The sequence below is a fragment of the Leopardus geoffroyi genome, chromosome X (assembly GCF_018350155.1).
Source record: "Leopardus geoffroyi isolate Oge1 chromosome X, O.geoffroyi_Oge1_pat1.0, whole genome shotgun sequence".
NCBI lineage: Eukaryota > Metazoa > Chordata > Mammalia > Carnivora > Felidae > Leopardus > Leopardus geoffroyi.
This window is the reverse complement of record NC_059343.1, coordinates 110,164,804-110,188,281: the sequence shown is the minus strand read 5'-3', so window position 1 is coordinate 110,188,281 and position 23,478 is coordinate 110,164,804. Positions and strand designations below refer to the sequence as shown.

Genomic DNA, 23,478 nt, shown 5'->3' with positions numbered 1-23,478 from the left:
ACAGAATAGAGAATCCAGAAATAGACCTACATGTACAGACTGGAGTGATTTTTCACACAGGCGCAAAGGCAGTTCAATGGAGAAAAGATAGTCTTCTCAACAAATAGTTCTGGAAAAACTAGATATCCACATGCAAAAAAATCAACTTTTATCCATTCCTTGTGCCATACATAAAAATTAACTCAAAATCATTAAGAACAATGTGAAATGTAAAACTATAAAAACGTGTTTTTTAATGTTTTATTTTATTTATTTTGAGAGAGAGAGAGAGAGCATGTGTGTGCACACACAAGCACACAAGTTGGGGAGAGGCACAGAGAGAGGGAGAGAGGGAATCCCAAGCAGACTCCACGCGGTCAGCGCGGAGGCAAATGAGGGCCTCAGTCTCGTGTCCGTGAGATCATGACCTGAGCTGAAATCAAGATGCTAGCCGACAGAGCTACCCAGGTGCCCCTAAATAAAAACTTCTATCAGGAAATATAGGAGAAAATCACTGGGATCTAGGTTAGGCATTTTCAGATAGACACCAAAAAGCACAAACTATAAAATAACAAAGGGATAAATCCTGCCTCCTTGAAATTTAAAACTCCTGTTCTCCAAAAGAAAAATGTTAAGGAAATGAAAACACAAACCGTAGAGTGGGAGAAAATAATATTTTTAAATCAAATATTTGCCGATGAAGTTATATCCCGTATATATATCTCAAGATATCTATATCTATCTAGACATCTATTCCTAAATCTCTATCTATCTATCTGTACAGAAAGACAGAATCCTCAAACTCCACCGAAAGAAAGCAAACAACTAAATGAAAAGATGGACAAAGAAAACATAAGGATCGCAAATAAGCCACGAAAACATGTTCAACATTGTTATCCATGAAGGACACGCAAATTAAACTATGTCCTGACAACAACAGAAAACTTGAAGGGAAAAGAAGAAGCCGAGAGGAGAAAATAAGAAAGGGGGGCAAAGGTCAAGAAAGGAGCGAGAGGAGAAGAGGGAGCTCGGGGGCAATGGAAGCAAGAGAACAGAAAGCCCGATCAGCACAGGGTCAGTTTGGGTCTCAGCAACAGGTCTGGAAGCACAAAGAGGCTCCATGTCTTCCTGCGGGACAGAGTAGAGCAGGCTCCTCTGTTCCCATGTCTCCCAACTGGGACTGCACCGTGCCGTCCGCAAAGACTGGGATCTTCAGCCAGTGGCCTCTGGGGTACGGTACCAATCAATCCATGTTGAGCGGTCATTTGCACTTGTTATTTTGTAAGAGGAAATCAATTTGAATATAGACAGGCATCAAATGCCTTCATTCGATTAGACAAAGAGCTAGATAAGCCCCTTGCTTGAATTAACCATTGAGAAAGGGCATCCTAGTTGTGTGTACCCTCTAGCTTTTTTTTTTTTTTTTTTTGGGGGGGGGGTCCTTTCCTCTTAAAGGCATCGGATACAATATCCTTTCAGGAGAGACACTCTGTGACAAGGGAGCAAAAGGCTCTCATGAGGCCGAAGATAGGGGTAGAAAATACTCCCCTTGTATTTGTTTTGGTACAATTACAGACTGTTGAATTTAGGATGGATTTTGAGAGGTTTTGTTGTTTCCTCTCCAGCCTTCCCCCAATAGGGCAAATGGCCAACCAAAATCTTTCACTGATGGCTAACAAATTATCACCCTGTGCTTGTGTTGACTCTGAAGTCTATGGTCAATAGTTTCTTTAGCTGTTTTCTTTGGGGGCCTACATCGCATCAGAGAAATACCTTCTGAACTAACACCCAACCAACGTCAGGAACAGAAGATTCAACACAAATAGAATGCACCCTATGTCTACACACACAGCCGAAGCCGGCAAACAGCCGTATCGTGTGTGGTGGAGAACAGGCTGGATTAATGGGAGACCCCGAGGCAGGATAGCTGGTGGCTTGTGGACCTACCTAAGGTCCAGTTTGGATGAAAGTGTTGCTCCAGCATCCTTGCTGCACCGCTGACCTGCGCGTCCGTCGGCTGCTCTCAGAGTGGCTGCTTTCCCTGTAACATCTCAGGTTCTAGTAAGAGAGACAGCTGCTCTCAGGCTGACCTGGCCTCAGAGCGATCCTCAGGGTGGGCCCTGGACTGCCCTGCCCCCTCTTCCCACACATGTCACTTCAGCACTGCGCTGGGACTTCTAAATTATCAGCCTGCACTCTGCCCCTTGCCCTGAAAAATTCACTCAGAAGCTCCCCAGAGAGCTCTGACCCGTCAACCGCCCCGCCAGCCTCCCTCCCAGTGGCCTCTTCTCCATCTCTGGGGCCGAAGGGGTGAGGCGCTGGAGTCCAACACATGTGTTCTCCCGCTAGGACTGAGAGCAGAACCCCCCCAGGATTGACCCCATTGAGCCAGGCGGCCACTGTCAGTGGCAAGGCTCAGGACAAGCACACCTTGCTGTCTCCTCACTGCGGAGCTTCTACCTAGGCTATTTGGGTAAAGAATGTACACCTTACATATATACGATCTTTATTTGTCAATTATACCAAAATAAAGCAGGGGGGAAGCAAAAATAAATTTAAAAAGGAAAGCAGTACTTTCTACTACTGAACTATATACATCTTAAAATGTTAAGATGGGGGGTGCCTGGGTGGCTCAGTCGGTTAAGCATCCGACTTCGGCTCAGGTCATGATCTTGCGGTTGGTGAGTTCGAGCCCCACATCGGGCTCTGTGCTGACAGGTTGAAGCCTGGAGCCTGCTTTGGATTCTGTGTCTCCCTCTCTGTCTCTGCCCCTCCCCTACTCACACACACACTCTCTCTCTCTTTCTCTCTCTCTCAAAAATAAACATTAAAAAAAATGTCAATGTTAAGATGGTAAATGTTATAGCATATGTATTTTACCACAATAAACATTTTTTGAAAAAAAAAAAAGAATGTAACAATGTAGCTTTAAGAATAATGCAAAGCCATGGGGCGCCTCGTGGCTCAGTCGTTAAACATCTGGCTCTTGATCTCCACTCAGGTCATGATCTCACAGTTCGTGGGATTAAGCCCCGTGTCGGGCTCTGCACTGACAGGGTGGAGCCTGCTTGGGCTCTTTCTCGCTTTCCCTCTACCCCTCCCCCACTTGGAATTCTCTCTCTGCCTCTCTCTTCCCCTCCTCTGCTTGCTCATGAGTGCACACTCTCTCCCTCAAAATAAAAAACACTTTTTTTTTTAAAAAGAATAATACAAAGCCATTTGAACAATTATTGGGTCACGTCATTATACAAGAGGCAACACAGTAACTGACATTATTGATTGTGGAGCTGGCCATCTTAGTTTCTATGCCAACTCTGTTTGACCATGGGGAAGTCACTTTTCTGTGCCTCAGTATCCTCATCTCTAATATGGGAATAATAATCATAATTACCTCACAGGGTTGTTGGGAGCATTAAATGAATTAATACTTATAAAGCACTTAGAATAAGGCCTTGGCATTGTAATCACAATGTAATTTGTAATTATTATGATCCTTGATGAGTTGTCATGACCTCTCTATGAACTTCCAAGGCCTCATTCAGACCCCTCTTCCCAAAGCAAACATACACACACACACACACACACACACACGCACACTCATACACCCCAGATATACTCTCAGTAGACTCAGCCTCCTACGAATTTCATGAACAAACTGAAGGAAACGAAATGTCGGTCTAGAACCAACTACTTTGTTTACTCCTGGTGGACATTAGCCAGGTCCCCGTGGCTGCAGTACAGAGCTCTGCATGGAAGAGGAAGGGAAGGAGGTTAATCCAGCCAATCATAACACACTGAGACTGGACAGATTTACTGAATTGCTTACGTTTGGAAGGATATGAATCTTTTAAAACACTTACATAAAAAAAATTGCCCTTTGAACTCCAAACTACTAATTTAATGAACGACTTCACTATTTCTAGATGTTCTGATAACCAACATTAACGGGGCAGCCACACCAACAGACAAGAAGCTGGGTGGAAGTAGGAACCCTCAAATCACAAACTAGGAAAAAATGACCAGAAATCCAGACTCTATCTCCAAGGCAGCTCTGCCCTTTTAATAATATGTAAAGTACTGAATTTAATATTAGGTAGAGCACAATATTATGTAACTGCTGAGGACATGCATCAATTGAACAACATAATACCCAAAAGAGATACCATCGAGAACAAGAAGCTAAGCAACAATCTACAGAAAAGAAGTAATAAGTGAAACCCTAATAACCAACTTCTCTTTAACAACAGCAAAGACAATAAGGATGGTAAGAAGCCGTGGTAGACTGAGCCCCTGTTCCATACCAGGCTCTACCCACACCTGACTACATTGATTCCTCACAACATTCTGCAGGGCATTATTATTCCCAGTTTTCAGATGCAGAAACTGAGCTTCAGAAAGACTGGCCAACATGCCTGAGAACACCCAACCAGAAAGTGACCAAGCTGTGGCCTGAAACGGAGTTTTATGTCCAGGCCTGGATTCTCTTCACTACACCAGCCCACCAGTTCAAAATTTATGTTTGGGAACTCTACTCACCAGAAAGACTCAAAGCTATGTGTGCCTTGTCAGTAGCACAATTGTTCTGGAAATTTCACAACCACCCAAGGACTGCCTATAGTATATGCAAGGGGTGGGGTGGGAGATAGAGTGGGGTGAAGGAGGATCAGTGAGGCACAAAAGAATCAAAAGAAAAGGCGTCAAGGAAACAGTAAGGTGATTTAACAACACATTTCTTTAGTGAACCAATTTTGAACTTGGGTTATTGGATCTAGCTATGATTTTGAGCCGTTACTTGGATCACATCCACTCAATTATGACACAAGCAGAAATGTAAACCACTGGCCATTTTGCTTGAAACAGCTGGAATGGTGGGAAAAGCACTGAAAATTATGTAAAACAGTCATTTTAGGGGCACCTGGGTGGCTCAGTTGGTTGAGCATCTGGCTCTTGGTTTTGGATCAGGTCACGATCTCACAGTTTCACAAGTTCAAGCCCGGCATTGGGCTCTGCACTGACAGCACGGAGCCTGCTTGGGATTCTGTCTCTCTCCTTCTCTCTGCCCCTCCTCTCTCTCTCTCTCTCTCTCTCTCTCTCTCTCTCAAAATAAATAAATAAACTTAAAAAAATAAAAATTAAAAATAAAACCACTCATTTTAAATCTTTGGATGTGGTCCTATGGACACGTAGCTAATGAAAGAACATTCAGAAGTGAATTTACTAAATCTCTGTTAGAACAGCAAAAGACTTGCCCACCCTTCCCAGCTCTGTTATGGAAGTTCTAACTTGGTCATGTGCCACCAAAAAGACCAGAGTTCCCTCTCTGCACAGTTTCTGGTCTGGGGCTACGGTTTCACCCTGGAAGGGACGAGATATTAGTGTTTCTCATCTCCCCATCTTGTTGATGCAGAAGCTCTATTCCAGGAAGCAGTTGCCAAGAGGACTGGGTCCTTCTTCCCTCACCAAGCACCTCTTCAAAGAGTAAAAGCTCTGCCCCAGGTAAGGCAAGCCAAGAATACTGGCCTGAATCATCCCTGTGCTGGCTTGCTCACAGGACAAAGGCTCCAAGCCTGGGGTGGCAAAGGAAGAATATCAGAGGTTGCCACCCCCGCCAAGTAGCAATCTAATAGGGTGAGGTGTCACTCCAGGAACCCTCCATCCCTGGCTCCAGCTCTGGCACAGTGGCGTAGGGGTCCCTCCCTGTGTGGAAAGGCAGTCCACGAGGGCGAAGAGCTCCACAGCTGTGTGGAGAGGACTACTTTTTCTTGGACTGGAGTATGGAGAAGTCCACCAAAAACAATGAAGATCTTGGTGGAGAATAAGAGGAGACTGGTAACTCCATGATACACACAAAAAACAGAGCAGCCAGAAGATTAAGAGAGAAATGCAGAGGGCCAGTAAGGAAAAGCCCTCCTAGCATCATAGTCAGATCTGGTGGGTTGGGAAGGCTGAGTGTGTGCTAGGTTGCCCCCAGTCATGACCAATCTGAGCAGAACATAAGGCAGATTTGAAGGCATCCCCAGGGGTGCCCGGGTGGCTCAGTGGGTTAACGGTCTGACTCCAGCTCAGGTCGTGATCTCAGGATCTGTGAGTTCAAGCCCCGCATCACGCTTTCTGCTCTCAGCACAGAGCCAGCTTTGGATCCTCTGTCTCCGGCTCTCTTTGCCCCTCCCCCACTCGCACTCTGTCTCTCTGTCTCTGTCTCTTTCTCAAAAAATAAATAAACATTAAAAAGTTTTTGGAAGCATCCCCAAACCACACACAGATGCCCCAACACAGGGCAGAAGCCTCACTGGCACAACGGCCTTAAACACACCTTTGACCAAACACTGAACAATAAACTACTCTGATCCAGGGGTGACTCTGGGGAGGTCAGGCCTAAAAATAATATCACAGTCATCCCTGGTAATCTGTGAGACTATTTGCATGCCCAAGGCTGTGCTTTCTCGGAAGCTATCAAAGAGGGAACCTTTAAGCTACTAGCCCTTGGTGGACCATGGACCAAAAAATGTAAATTCCTTGAACTGTGACAGTAGCATCCAATCACACACACACACACACACACACACACACACACACACACACACAGTGGTAGAAAAAGAGATGTAACTGGCTAAGTGTGCTTAAGCATAACCTTTGACCTATAAGTGGTTTCAGCTCACTCAAGGGTGAGTACAGGTAGCCAGGCTAAAAGAAAAAAACCAAAGGGTTTAAAAAAATCTGAGCAAGGACTTCAGGGGCTGCACATTTTAGGGGAAGTAGACATCGCAGATTTAGTCCAGCCGACTTACTAAATAAATAAACCAATGACCAAGCAGTAACAACAACGAGAACAACCCCCCGGGGTTGGGTCAGTATCAGAGTTGCTGCAATATTATCCTAAATGTGTGGTTTCCAATAAAAAAAATTACAAGACATGCAAAGAAACCAAAAAATTGTAACCTAAAAACGGAAGAAAAAGCAGGCTATATAAATCACCTCCAAAGGGGCCCACATGTTGGCCTTAGCAGAGAGAGAGATCGGAGTAGCTATTATAAATATGTTCAAAGAAAGGAAACCATGCTTAAAGAATTAAAGGAAGTTATGATGACAACTACTCATCAAGCAGCAAATATAAAGAGATAGAAATTATTTAAAAGAACCAAATGGGAATTCTGGAGTTGAAAAATATAATAATTGAGATGAAAAGTTCACTAGAGAGATATAATAGCAGGTTTGAGATCCCAGAAGAAAAGAATCAGTGAACTTGAATAAGGATCAACAGAGATGACACACTGTCTTAGTCTGTTCTGATTTCGACAACAAAATGCCATAGACCGGGTGGCTTATAAATGACAAAAGTGTATTTCTCACAGTTTCGGGGGGTGGGAAGTCCGAGGTCAAGGCTCCAGTAGATTTGGTGTCCGGTGAGGGCCCACATTCTGGTTCACAGACTGCCGTCGTTTCACTGGGTCCTCACGGGCTGAAAGAGGTGTGAGAGATCTCTGGGGTCTCTTTTATAAGGGCATCCATCCCATTCATGAGGGCTCCACTTTCCTGACCTAACCCTTTCCCAAAGGCCCCACTTCCTCATATTGTCACATTAGGAGTTAGGATTTCAACATGTGAATTTGGGGCGAACACAAACATTCAGACCACAGCATGCAATCTGAACACAGAGAAATTACAATGAGGAAAATTGAACAGATCTCCAGAGAGGTGTGAAGCATCATTTAGTACACCAAACTACTCTTGTTATTTTTAATTGTTTCCCCACTGCCTTCATCGTATGCTGGTTATTTCTTTAAGAGAGGGGATAAGGGGCACCTGGGTGGCTCAGTTGGTTAAGTGTCTGACTCTTGATCGTGGCTCAAGTCATGATCTCACAGGTCGTGGGATCAAGCCCTGTGTCAGGCTCTGTGATGATAGCACGGAGCCTGCTTGGGATCCTCTCTCTCTCTCTCTCTCTCTCTCTGTCTCTCTCTCTCTCTCTCTCTCTCCATCTCTTTCTCTCTCTCTCTCTCAATTAAATGAATAAACCTTTTTAAAAAAAGAGAAAGAGAGGATGAAATCATACTAACAGTCACACTTCCTAATTTCCTAAAAGAGAAATGGTTAAAACACAACTACTTCATTACAGGTTTAAAAGAACAAGCGAGGAGGAGGAGGAGGGGCACCTGGGTGGCTCAGTCAGTTAAGTATCCGACTCCTGATTTCAGCTCAGGTCATGATCTCAAGGTTGTGAGATTGAGCCCCACGTTGGGCGGGGTGTGGAGCTTGCTTAAGGTTCTCTCTTTCCCTCTCCCTCTCCCCCTCTCTCCAACGTGGGCTCTCTCTCTCTCTCTCTCTCTCAAATAAAGAAAGAAGAACAAGAGAGGATTTGTTTCTTACTTGCAGCCATGATTGCCTCATATATTTGCCAATTTGTGAACTGAGGGAGCAATCCCTTGGGAGCAGAGCTAAGCTGTAGATTTCTAAAGTTAGCATTTGGGAGCTAATTTGCCAAAATTTAATTCATATTTTAGAATTTTAGGGAAGTCAGAAATTTCACTGTCACACTATCTCTTTAAAACTCCAGGGGCTATTATGTGTCTACTGTCACCTTTTCAGAATTTATTAATCACGTTTAAACACATAAAACAGAGAATGATTAGAATAATCATCTAGCTCCAACCAAAGAAAGCAAAAAGTAAAGCAAAAGAGAAACAAATATTTCTAGCCTCCCCACCGAAATCACTTTCAGAGCCCTATTTTAATAGTTTACCCAGCGACAGGATTGAGAGCACCGGTTTTGTCCGACAAAACTATTAGGCCTAATAGCTCAGCCTCTCAAATTACTGACCAAAGGCCGGTTATTTTCAGAAATGGGACTGGAAACAAAATGGAAAACATTATGCTCCATTTCTTGTATAAAATCATTATTCTGTCACACGTGGACCACTATGTGCAGATCTGGGGAAGATTCGGGGAAAAAAACAAGTGAAATGAGAAAGGTTCCTTATAGTTTTCCATTAGGGAGAATAGAAGCATGATACACAAGAGGGAAAAGCCTCCTTCAATATGAAAAGGGGCACCTGGGTGGCTTACCTACCTCAGTAGGGTAAGAGTCTGTCTCTGGATTGTGGCTCAGGTCATGATCTTGTGGTTCATGGGATTAAGCCCCACGTTGGGCTCTGCACTGACAGCACACAAACTGCTTGGGATTCTCTCTCTTTCCCTCTCTCTCTATGACCCTCCCTTGCTGGCTCGCTCTCTCTCTCTCTCTCTCTCTCTCTCTCAAAATAAATAAATAAATTTTAAAAAAAGAAAAAAGAAACGAAAGAGAGCATCTAAAAATTTATACAGGGGCGCCTGGGTGGTGCAGTCGGTTAAGCGTCCGACTTCAGCCAGGTCACGATCTCGCGGTCCGTGAGTTCGAGCCCCGCGTCGGGCTCTGGGCTGATGGCTCAGAGCCTGGAGCCTGTTTCCGATTCTGTGTCTCCCTCTCTCTCTGCCCCTCCCCCGTTCATGCTCTGTCTCTCTCTGTCCCCCCAAAAATAAACGTTGAAAAAAAAAAAATTAAAAAAAAAAACAAACCCCAAACGACACTGTGTTAAGTAGTACGTGGAGGGCTACCATGATATTGTCACCAAACCCTGGGACATTACCAGCCTAATGCCTCTTAAAACCTGGGGAACAAGGTGTCAAGATATGTGAAATTACAGTGAAGTAGCAAAAGAAGTGACAATCAACATAGCATAGCAGTTAAAAATGCAAACTCTAGAGTCAGACCACCTTGTCTCAAAGCCTGGATCTACAACTTCCTAGAGGTATCACCTTGGGCAAGTGAGTTACTGTCTCTGGCCAGGTTCCTGACCTATGATAGGAGCTAATAATAGTATTTAGCTCAATAGGGTTGTTATGAAGATCAAATGAGTCAATACGACTACTCAACAAGCACTACGGAAGTATCCTAAAATTGAAAAATAATTTTAGTAATTACCAATTGCCTTTTCCAGAGAACATTAAGGTTCACACCTCACTGTTACAAACATTGTCTTAGTTAATAGTCTCTAGAGGATGCATAAGTAATCCCATTTCAGAGGTGAGGAAACTAAGGTTTAATTGCCAATAATGACACCAATCACTAACATGTATCCAACATCTCTAATGCACCAAGCACAGGCCTAATCCTTTTATAAATATTCTCTTTAATCTTTAAGATATCTGTGCAAGGTAGGGACCTTCCTACATACGTACGTGTAACATATATGTATATAATATACACATATCATATTGCATTTATACACGCAATATACAAATACATACTTATTATTTTCATATACATATCATTGTGACTATTTTGCGGATCCATTTGAGAGTAAGTTGTAGACATGATGGCCCTTTATCCTGAAAGACTTTGGTGTGTATTTCCTAAAAGCAAAGGCATTCTCTGCCATAACAGTACTGTGATCAAAATCAGTAAATTAACATTGACACAATATTATTTATCCATCTACAGATCCCATTCAGATTTTGCCAGTTGTCCCAATAATGTCCTTTATAATGACAAAATACAGAAATACGTGGTACATTCAATTGTCACTTCCCTTTAACCTGAAACACAATCTTCCTTTACGTTTCAAGACATTGAAAAAAAAATTTTAAGTATGTATTTTAACAGTACTTTTTGGATTTGGAGGTATCAGTGCAACGTAACAGATTTTTATATAGATACAGATATGTGAAAAGAGATGTGCTTGAGTTTGCCTAGTGTCACCCCTTGATTATATTTAGGTCATGCATCTTGGGTTAAGGATAACCCTGAAGTGATGTCGGATTCTTCTCTATGCATCATATCAGGAGACACATGATGTTATCAGTCTCGTTATCGGTGATGTTAACTTTGGTCATTGATTAAGGTGATAATCTGCCAACCTTTTCTCACTGTGACCTATTTTCCCCCTTTGTAATTAATAAGCTTCATATGGGGGAAACACTTTGAAACCATGTAAATATCCTCAAACCTTTACACACTAGATTTGGTTGATTCTTGCCTGAAAACATTATTACTCTTACGGTTGCCAAATGATACTTTTCTACCTCCATTATTGCTTGTACAATTTATCAGTTGGCTTTCTACTCCAAGAAGGACTTTACCCTTCTCCTTTTATTTCTTCTTTAATTATTATATCAACATGGACTCATGGATTCTTATTTTATTTAAAGGGATAAAATCTCAGATACTATCATTTATTTAGATGCCCAAATTATCCTCTATTTGGTCGGTGGAATCCCCTAACAAGTGGCTTCTGTTTCCTTTTGAGTTATCCCCACCTCGTGCTTTGAACAGCTTCTTACTTTCTGACACCCCAGGTTATTACAGATTCATCTTGTTCTTTGCCTGCCCCAGCCTGAAAAGCAGTCATTTCTTCAAGGAGTTTGGGTTCCTCTGAGTATTTAGAAGCCAAGGTCTGACACTAGGTGTGCCCACTGTTTCTTGGGTGTCATTGCTTCTAAGCCCCCTCTGCCAATGCAGCTAGAAAGTAGACACACATATTCACCCATATACACCTATATCTATTCACATATCTCTATCTATACAAAAATCCATTAGGTTGCACTGATACCTCCAAACCCAATCCAACGCTACAAGGTTTATTCTATTTTTTCCATTTCCCAAATCTGTAACTCCCTTCTCTGACAATGAGAAACCTGGCTGGCTTTATCCCCCATATATCGATGTATTTGGTCAGTCCTAGAATACACAGAAAGTAATTCAGTTATGTCTAACCCATGCCTCTGAGAAAAAGCAGTTTACAAACCAGAGTTCAATATTTTTTTAGAGTTCTTGTCTTTAGCCCGAGGTCATATTGTCCAAATACAGTGTTGGAAAGTCATTAGAGGGCAGAAGGAGGGGCAGTGGCCCTGCAGCTCAGCTTCGTGAAGTTTCTCTGCACTAAGCGGCCTGCTCTCACCCTCCCCACCGCCAAGATGCCCCGGAAGAAGGTCAATGCAGTCGAAGGGGCCGTGAAGGGAGAGCCCAAGGGATCTGCGAGGTTGTCAGTGAAACCTGCTCCTTCAAAGGTAGAAACGAAGCCCAAAAAGTTAGCAGGAAAGGCTAAATCCTCTGGCAAAACAAGTGCAAACAGAAGGGAAAAGGGGAACAAAGGGCAAACAGGCCAAAGTGACTAACCAGGAAAGGAAACATTGACCTGCAGAAAACGGAGAACTGAAAATACGTAGAGTCCAGCCTCTAATGAAGCAGGAGAGAAGCAGCTAAGTCTGATTAGGATGTGTACCATGTCTTAGTGGTCCCTGTATCCTTGTAACAGGCATAGGAGTGTCATCAACTACTTCATAAATGCATGCTTTCTAATAGCTCTAGAAACATTTTTAAGTAGAGAATGAGCTTTACCTCATTTGTTAAGTGTAAATGCTTTCATTCAATAGGTGAAATCATTTGCGGTTCGGGGTTTTTGTTTTGTTTTTATATCCTGTAATACAAAGCATGTGAAATGGCAATTTGGAGTCATGGTCATGCCTTTACTGTGCCTTCAACATTTGAAGTGACTTCTTTTCCATGTTGGGTTTTAGTAGAATTATTTCTTAAAGTAAACCACTCCCACTTTGGCTTTGCCTGTCAGAATTGTGTGCACTTTGTGCTGTATTTAGTTGTGGTAGTCTCATTTGCCTAATAATTTTGTTTTATGCTGTAAAAGATTGAAAACTCATGCATGCAGTACCTATGATATTAAACTGTGAATGAGGGCAACTTACAATTTGGAAGCTTGATTATCAATCATTTGAGGGTATTGATACTTCATATCCTCTTAAGGAAAACTGCCTCTAAATGTTAAGCTGCAAGGTCCCTGAAAAACTGTTTAGAGGGAACTCATAACTACATGGCTTTTTAGATTTTCAGTACATACATTAAAATTTGAACTAATTGTTCATAATATCTGTGTACTGATCTTCAAACAACCAATAAAATCCCAAGTGTGAAAGAAAAGAGTTATTTGAATTAGTTTTCTCTTTCTGCTCTTCAGAGCAGTTCTGTTCTGCATTTAAAACTGAAGTGCAGGGGCGCCTGGGTGGCTCAGTCGGTTAAGCATCAGACTTAGGCTCAGGTCATGATCTCGTGGTCCGTGAGTTCGAGCCCCGCGTCGGGCTCTGTGCTGACGGCTCGGAGCCTGGAGCCTGCTTCAGATTCTGTGTCTCCCTCTCTCTCTGCCCCTCCCCCACTCGCACTCGGTCTCTCTCTGTCTCAAAAATAAAATAAACATTAAAAAAAAACTGAAGTGCAGTTCATGGGTTGTTTATTGTTGTTCCATTTTAGTATTTTCCCCAATCCTTATTGGCTTTATTGATTGTCTTTTTTTGAACACGTGAAACATTAACATGGCTCCAAGAGTTAGAAATGTTCAAAGAGGAATTCTCAGAGAAGTATCTCGCTCACTTCATTGCTGTCCATCTTTTCTACCAGGTTCCCACCCACACCTTGTAGGAAACAGATCTCATTAGTACCTAGCTTATGTTTCCTGTGGGGTTTTTTTTTTTTTGCACAAATGAGCAGATGCATGCACATGTTCCTATTTCCCCGTTTTTTCTTAAACAAAATGAGGCATACTGCACACGCTGTTTTCCACTTTGCTTTTCTTCACCTGACACTGTATCCTGGAAATCACCCCACATCAGTTCATACACATCTCTCCCATTTAAAAAGATTTTTTATTTTACAAAGCTGCATAATACTCCACTATATGGATGTACCATAGTTTATTCAAACACTGCAATATTTTGGAATTACAAACAATGCCCTGATGAAGAACCTTGTGCATATCTATTTTTGCACTGGTGGGGGTGAACCTTCACCATACAGTAGGATTGCTAGGTCAAAAAGCAAATGCATGTGCGATTTTGTTAAGTACTGACAAATTCCCTGTCATAAGAGTTGCACCAGTTTGCATTCTGGCCTGCAATGCATGAGAGTGCCTGCTTACTCATAGCTTCACTAGCAGAGTCACTCATTAATTAAGTTTTTTATTTTAATTCCAGTACTAACATACAGTGTTATATTAGTTTCAGATGTACAACATAGTCATTCAACAATTCCATACGTCACCCAGTGCTCATCACGATAGGTGTACTCTCTAATCCCTCTACCTCCTCCCCTCTCATGACCATCTATTTGTTCTCTATAGTTAAGATTTGGTTTGTTTCTTTCACTCTCTCTCTTTTTTCCATTTGCTTATTTATCTTATTTCTTAAACTCCACATATGAGTGAAACAATATGGTATCTGTCTTTCTCTGACTTATTTGCTTAACATTATACTCTCTAGATCCATCCATGTTATTGAAAATGGCAAGATTTCATTCTTTTTATGGATGAATACTATTCCATTATATATATACCACAGCTTCTTTATCCATTCATCTTTCTTTTAAATTTTTTAATGTTTGCCTTTGAGAGAGAAAGAGAGCATGAGCAGGGGAGGGGCAGAGAGAGAGGGAGACACAGAATCCAAAGCAGGCTCCAGGCTCTGAGCTGTCAGCACAAGAGCCCGACACAGGGCTTAAACTCACGAACCGTGAGATCATGACCTGAGCCGAAGTCGGACGCTTAACCGACTGAGCCACCTGGGTCCCCTATCCCACCTCTTCTTTTTCCATTCATCTATGGATGGACACTTGGGCTGCTTCCATAATTGACTATTGTAAATAATGCTGCAATATACATAGGGGTGCATGTATACCTTTGAGTTAGAATTTTTGTGTTTGGTGGGTAAATACCCAGTAGTGCAATTACTGGATCGTACGGTAGTTCTATTTTTTAACTTTTTTGAGGAAACTCCATACTGTTTCCCACAGTGGCTGCACCAGTTTGCATTCTCAATAGAGCATGAGGGTTTCCTGTCTCTACACCCTCTTGCAAACACATAGACTTAATGCAATCTCCATCAAAATACCAACAGCATTTTTCACAGAACTAGAACAATCCTAAAATTTGTATGGCCACAGCAATCTTGAGAAAGAAAAACAAAACTGGAAGTATCACAATTCCAGACTTCAAGTTACATTGCAAAGCTGCAGTAATCAAAACAGTATGGTACTGGCACAAAAGTAAACACACAGCTCAATGGGACAGGACAGAAAACCCAGAAACAAGCCCACAATTACATAGTCAATTAACTTTTGACAAAATCGGAAAGAGACAGTCTCTTCAACAAATGGTATTGGGAAAACCGCACAGCTACATGCAAAAGGATGAAACTGGACCAAATTCTTACACTCTACACAAAAATAAACTCAACATGGATTAAATACATAAATATGAGACCCGAAACCACAAAAATCCTAGATGAGAACACAGTCAGTAAGGTCTCTGACATCAGCTGTAGCAACATATTTCTAGATAGGTCTCCCGAACAAGGGAAATAAAAGCAAAATAAACTATTGGGACTACATCCAAACAAAAAGCTTCTGCGCAGTGAAGGAAACAATCAACTAAACTAAAAGGCAATCTATGGAATGGGAGAAGATATTTGTAAACGACATATCTAATAAAGGGTTAGTATCCCAAATACATAAAGGTCTTATACAACTGAACACCCAAAAAACATAATCCAATTTAAAAATGGGCAGAAGACAGGAACATTTCTCCAAAGAAGACATCCAGATGGCCAACAGACACATGAAAAATTCTCAACATCACATCATCAGGGAAATGCAAATAAAAACCACAATGAGATATCGCCTAACAACTGTCAGAATAGTTAAAATCAACAACACAAAAAGCAGAGTCTTTTTTTAATACCTTTTAGTTTTTGACACTCTGGCATGTGAGAAACGGTATTCCAGCATACTTTTACTTTACATTACTCTCATCATGAAGGAAATTGAATATCTCTTCATGCATTTAAGGTCCATTTGAAAACTTTTTTTGTAGAGAATTTTCCTTGTGTGTCATTTGCCCATTTTTCTCTCAGGTATTTTGGCCTTTCCTCTCAATTTTTAAGATTTTTTTTTTATATTTTAGGAATGGCAGCTTTTTATGTACGATATGTGTAAATATCTCCCAGTTTCCCTTAATTATTTTTTTATCTTATTTGTGGTGGGGGTGGGTTATGTACATAAATTGTTTTTTAATGTAGTCAAACTTATCAATCTTTTCTTTTATTGCCCCTGCATTTTAAGCCAGTTAGCAAGACTTTCCCTACACTCAGCTTAAAGAGGAATTCACCCACATTTGCTTCCCTGATCTATATAGTTTATCGTTACACATAGTAAAAAAAATATATGAATCTAGTTTTATCTTCTTCCAGATGGCTGATTTGCTTTGTCAGAATCATTTATTAAAATTTCTTTCTTTTTTTAAAAAGATTTTTATTTATTTGTTTTTGAGGGACAGAGAGAGAGAGAGAGAGAGAGAGAGAGAGAGAAAGCACAAGCAGGGGAGGGGCAGAGAGCAATGGAGAGAGAGAATCCCAAGCAGGCTCTGAACTGGCAGTGCAGAGCTCCATAACATGAACCATGAGATCATGGCCTGAGTCAAGATCAAGAGTTGGAGGCTCAACTGACTGAGCCACCCACACACCCCTCTCTTGATAAGAGCTCTCTTCATTTCCTTGATGAGAATACAGAGGCTTAGAAATGTTGAGCAACTTACTCAGTGTTATACAGCTAATAAATGGAGTCAGAGATGGCCCTCTCTGAAGTGGTGACTAAGACCTATGAACAGGGAGAGCTATTGCTACAGGCATACTCAGGGGAAGAACAGCCCATCCAGGGGTAACAGCAAGTGCTAAGACCCTGAGGCAAGGGCAAAGTTGGCCCATAGAGAAGGATAGTGTGTCTGGAAAACAGTGAGTATGGGGAGAGTGTATGAGATGATGGCAAGGCAGGCAAGTTATGCATAATGTAAAGCCTTTGTGAGGATTTTGATTGTATTCTGTCATGGGAAATTTCTGGAAAGTTCTAAGGACTTAGGTAGTAAGTTCTAATTTATGTTTTTAAATAATCAATGTTGGCAGCTGTCTGGAGGATGGATTAAGAACAGGGAGCCCAGGGGCACCTGGGTGGCTCAGTCGGTTTAGTGTCTGACACTTGATTTTGGCTCAGGTTATGATCCAAGGGTTGTGGGATCAAGCCCTGCATCAGGATCCATGCGGAGCATGGAGCCTGCTTAATATTCTCTCTCTCTCTCTCTCTCTCTCTCTCTCTCTCCATCTGTCCCTCTCCCTCCCCCCCTCTAAAAAAAAGAGGAGCCCAAATATGAGCCAGTTGTGGAAATCCAGAACTGGATTTTCCATTTGCATCAGCATAATGGCAGTGAAGGTGGAGAGAGATAGACAGATTCATTGATCATTGAATGTAGCGAAATCTGAAGTGACATAGAGCTGCTTTGCCTTGGCCAATAGTGCATCATACCCCAGCATTTCTTCTAGCTGCAGTGGAATTGAATTGAGCTCTAGAGTGATAGACAAACTGAAGACACCGGATGTGAAAGAATTTTATTATTATCTTCAAATATGAAATGGAAAACTCACACAATCATGTTCATCTTTGACACTGCGTGGTTTATGAAAACAAAAACTGCTTGGTTTTCACTCAAGCAATACGAATATTAGTTTACAGAATATAAGACATGTGAGACTGTGTAAGCCCCATGACCCAACCAACAGCAAGTATCTCTGGTAATGACACCAAAAGACACCTTTGAGGAAAGGATACAGCTTGGAGTATCTTTTCATGATACTCACTCTAGAAGATAAAGACTTGCCCACAGACATTCCATACTTCTTTATTTGTTCTTCTAGATGGAAAATTCATGAATATATCTCTTCAGTATTGATTCCTCTGAGGTCTAAACCCATACACCTATTTTCTTGATGTCTTCATTTATATACCAAGCAGGCAGTTCATAACTACCATGAACAAACTTATGTTATGCCTCACTCCACATTTTGCTTCCCTCAATCTTTTTCTCACTTAATCATACCTCCACCCATCCACCCATCAGCTAAAGCCAGAAACGTGGGTACCATATTTGATTATTCTTTCTTTCTGCACCCACCTCGATTCTATCCTTTGGCAAGTCATCATGTCTCTACTTTCAAAGTAGAAGTTGAACCTTTCACTTTTCTCTGCTACCACTGCTACAAGCCTAGGCAATTCCATACTCATCTTTTGCCTGGGCTTCTATAAAAGTCTTTTAAGTAGCTTGCTTATATCCTTATAAGTATCCTTATATCCTTATACCCTTACTTATAGCTTACATATCTCTCCATCATCAGTTCTCCATGCTGACATCAGACATAAGACATCAGTCTTAAAATACATGTAAGACTTGGGCACTTACCTACTTAAAACCCTTCAATAGTTTCCCATTACCCTTAGAAAAAGGTTTTTCTTGCCTCAGCACTATTGCCATTTCAGGCCAAAAATTCTTTGCAGCGGGGGACTGTCTTGTGCATGGTCAGGGGTTTAGCAGCATTCCTGACCTCTACTCACTAGAGTCTAGTAGCAGCCCACCCCCAGTTGTGACAACCCAGAATTATTCCAGACATTGCCAAATATCCGCTGGGATGGACGGGTGTACAAAATCACTCCTAGTTCATAACCACCACTTCAGAGTAAACCCCAATTCCTTATAATGGCCTGTAAGACCTTACACGAGCTGAACGTGGCTCACCTCTCTGATTTCAGTGTGTATCATACTTCCTTATGCTCATGATATTCCAGCCACAATAACCATTTGTTGTTGTTGTCCGTGGGATGTGCTCTAGCTACAGGGCTTTTGCCTCCACGTACGCTAATCCTTCTTTTTGAAATGCTTTCCCTAAATGTGTCCCTGTCTTGCACCACATTTGCTTATCTCGCATTCACTCATGCATCAGATTTTAATGTAATGAAGTATTTCTGGATCCCCTAGACCAGTCAAGTTCCTCGTACACACAATCTCAGGTCACTGGCACACATTCCTCTCAGAACCTCTACCAGCTTGTGTCCCATGAGGGTAGGGGCCATGGCAGTTTGGGGCCACAACTGCATCTCTGGTGCTGACTCTAGTGTTGACTGCTTGGGATTCCTCCCCACCCCAGTTTTGCTGAGATATAACTGACATACAGCACTGTATAAGTTTAAGGATGAGCACTGGGTGCTGTATGGAAACCAATTTGACAGTAAATTATATTTAATAAAAACAAACAAATAAATAAGTTTAGGGTGTACAGCGTAATGATTTGACTTCCATGTATCATTAAATGTTTACTGCAGTAAGTTTAGTTAATATCCATCATCTTACATAAATACAAAAAAAGCAGAAGGAAAAAAAAATATATATATACATATATATGTATATATATATATGTACATATATGTATATATATATATATATTTTGTGGTGAGTGATGAGAACTCCCAGGATTTACTCTTTTAACAACTTTCATATCTATCATACAGCAGCGGTAACTATACTCATCATGATGTACATCACAACTCTCCTAGGACTTATCTTATCCAGTTATCTTATAACTGGAAGTTTGAGACTTTTGATCACCTTTCTCCAGTTCCCCGTCACTACCCCTTGCCTCTGGTAACCACAAATCTTTTGTATTTGTCTTTCTTTGTCTCACTTATTTCACTTAGCATAATGCTCTCAAGGTCCATCCATGTGTTGCAAGTAGACTGCCTGCGTTCTTGACCCAGATCTGTCACTTGTAAGTGATGTGACCTTGGATATGTCACTTGATGTACTTCAGATTTACTTTCCTCCACTGTAAAAGCGAGGCCTTCCTTATTAATTACTTCATTGGATTATTGTGAAGATTAAATACAAACCCTTAGCAGCATGCCTAACATAATAATAATTCAATAAATGCTACTATGATCATTATTACTAATCACTATCATTATCTTTGCATCAAGAATACATGACCATAGGTAGCAACTCATCTATAGCTTTCCAAATAATTATTTCCCCTTTGGTCCAAGAGGACTAGCCCTTTTCTCTTCAACATATATGAATAGATTGTTCCATTCTCTGATTTGATTTTTTTTAACTTTAAAAAGTAATTTGAATATTTTACTGCTGAGAACAAAATAATAATAGTCAATTCAGTATGGTCCTCGCTTGGTTAAAAACTTGGTTTCTTAAATTTGACTTCTCCTGGAACTTAATGTCTCCTCTTAGTCCTATACACCCGTTTTTTTTTCTTCAGCACCATCATTAGGACACCAGCAATTAGGTAATGCTCTATCATTTCCTATTAGGGAACATTCCCAGATTCATTTCCAAGGCCAGCATTACCTTAATACCAAAGTCAGATAATGCCATTACAGGAAAAGAAAACTACAGACCAAACTAAAAACTTTCTGCATGACAAAGGAAACAATCAGCAAGATGAAGGACAATCTCTGGAATGGGAGAAAATATTTGCAAACCATAGATCTGATGAGGGGTTAAAATTCAAAATATATAAAGAACTCCTACAACTCAATAACAACAACAACAACAACAACAACAACAACCAAATAACTGATTAAAAAATGGGCAGAGGACTTGAATAGACATTTTTCCAAAGAAGACATACAAGTGACCAACAGGTACATGAAAAGATGCTCATCATCACTAATTATTAGGGAAATGAAAATCAAAGCCACAGTGAGATGTAACCTCTCACCTGTCAGAATGGTTATCATCAAAAAGACATGACAAGTGTTGGTGAGGATGTGAAGAAAGGGAACCCTTGTGCCCTATTGGTGGACATGTAAAATGGTACAGCCACTATGGAAAACAGTATAGAGGTTCCTCAAATAGTTAAAAATGGAATTACCATATGGTCCAGCAATTTCACCTCTGGGTATGTATCCTAAGGAAATGAAAACAGGATATTGAACACATAGCCATACTCCCATATTTATTGCAGCATTATTCACAATAGCCAAATATGGCAACAACCTAAGGGTCCACCAATGGAAGAACAGATATATATATATATATATATATATATATATATATATATATATATATACTGATATATATTGACACATACACACAATGGAATATTATTGAGTCATGAGAAAGAAGGAAATCCTGACATGTGCAACAACATGGATGGACCCTGAGGGCATTATACTAGCTGAAACAATTCAGACAAAGAAATACAAATACTGTATGGTATCACTCGAACGTGGCATCTCCAAAAGCCAAACTCGTAGAAACAGAGTAGAATGGTAGTTACCAAGGGCTGGAGGGTGAGGGAAATAAGAAGTTGGTCGAACAGTACAAACTTCCAGTTAGAAAATGATTAAGTTCCGGGGCGCCTGGGTGGCTCAGTCGGTTGAGCGTCTGACTTCGGCTCAGGTCATGGATCTCGCATCTTGTGACTTCGGGCCCCGCATCTGGCTCTGTGCTGACAGCTCAGAGCCTGCAGCCTGCTCTGGATTCTGTGTCTCCCTCTCTCTCTCTGCCCCTAACCCACTCGCATTCTGTCTCTGTCTCTTTCAAAAATAAATAAACATTAAAAAAAAATGATTAAGTTCTGGGAAATCTAATGTACAGCATTGTGTTTACAGTTAATAATACTGTATTATATACTTGATCATTGCTAAGAGAGTAGATCTTAAATGTTCTCACCACAAAGGTGAAACGGCAATTATATGATATGATAGAGGTATGAGCCAACTATAGTGGTAATCATATTGCAATATATAAGTGTATCAAATCAATATGTTGTACACCTCAAACTTACACAATGTTATATGTCAATTATACGTTAATAGAACTGGGAGAAAAAATAATTGCCTTGATACTGTGTAACCAAAATTTACAAATCTAAAATAGATGGTTGAAGTAAATGTAAGATTCCTATTTCTAATTTTGTGTTAATCAGAAAAACTTTATTATTTCCACTTGTTGGTTTTATAATAAATATTACAACTTATTAAAAAACCTTATGCTAAAAAAGTTTCCTATTTTTAGTAATTGTCATTTATTATTATTATTATTATTATTTTAAGCTTACAAATAAGAGGTTATGTAGTAGACAAAATAAGCACCCCACCTGTCCCCCAAATATCTCTACATCCTAATCCTTAGAACCGGTGAATATATTGCCTCACATGGCAACAAACTTTGAAGATGTGATTAAGTTAAGGATCTTCAGATTGGAAAATTATTCTGAATTATCTGGGTAGGCTCAACCACAGGGGTCCTTATAGGAGGAAAGGCAACATGAATATAGATGGAGAGAGAGAGAGACAAAATACTCTGTTGGCTTTAAAGATGAAGGAAGGGACCAAGAGGCAAGGAATTCAGGTGGCCTCCAGAAGCTAGAAAATGCAGGAAAGCGGTTCTCCCCTATAGGTTCCAGAAGGAACCAGTCCTGTTGACATATTGATTTTAACACAGCAAGATGCCTTCCATACTTCTGACACCCAGAACCGTAAGGGAATAGATTTGTATTGTCTTAAGCCACTAAATTTCTGGTAATTTATTGGAGGCAACAGATTGACTTCAACAACTCCATGGATTAGCTGTACATCATAACAATCAAAGGATTAGATTTTGTCTTTCTAGGTTAAAATGTCAATGTGCTTGAAATTTGGGGATTGTACATTCTGATTAATAGAATTTTCAGTTTATTTTATTTTGTTTAGTTATGAAAAAATCTTAAACACAGAAAGTAAAGAAAATAATATACCCACCTATGTACCTACTATTGAGACCATACAAGAATTAACATTTTGCCATACTTGCTTCAGACTCTCTTCCTTTTTAAGAAATAAAATATTACTGATAAATGAAAGTTACACTCCCCAACTTTCCCCCCCTCCATTCTTCTCTTGAGCTTGATGTATGTAATTACAGTGTATATTACTACACTGTTACTACACATGTGTAGATTCATAAACACTTCATTTCTATGGTCAAGCATACGTGCCCAGCTACGTGCTGCCCATTTCCACTTGGATGCTCAATTGCCACTCAAAACACACATGCTGAAAACACAACATAGCCTCTCTCCTTCGAACTGTGCCCCTCTCATAAGCTTTCCGTTTCTGTTATGGCTCCACCACACTGTCAGTTACAGACACACAAAGCCATTCTCTGCTTTGTCCTTCCTGACCACTCAGCCACCAGGCCATGTTGATTTCAATTCGTCCATTAAATTAACGGACCTCCTTTGTTTTCCTTACCACCAGTACTACTTTAATTCAAATCTTTGTCGTCACATGCCAGAATTAATCAAATGGTCTCCTAATTACTTTCTTTCCTGTAATTTCTCCATGTCCTTGTCCTTACTACACAAAGTTACCAGGTTTTCTTTTACGCTCCTTCGACCATGTCACTTCACTGCTCACAAAGCTTCAAGGACTTTCTGTTGGACAAAGTACACACCCTTTCCGATGCAGTTATGTCCCTGTACTTTCTGACCCCAACCTACAACACTTTGTGCACACATGTATTAGAGCCCTAAATACATCGCTGCGTACTTATCCACTAACGTGCTTGTCACCCACACTGAACTATAAGTTCC

At 40.8% G+C, this 23,478-nt stretch overlaps 1 pseudogene; it reads left to right on the top strand.

Moving 5' to 3' along the window:
- Positions 1 to 11,928: 11,928 nt before the first annotated feature.
- Positions 11,929 to 12,246, top strand: LOC123594456 (annotated as a pseudogene).
- The last annotated feature ends 11,232 nt before the right edge of the window (positions 12,247 to 23,478 follow it).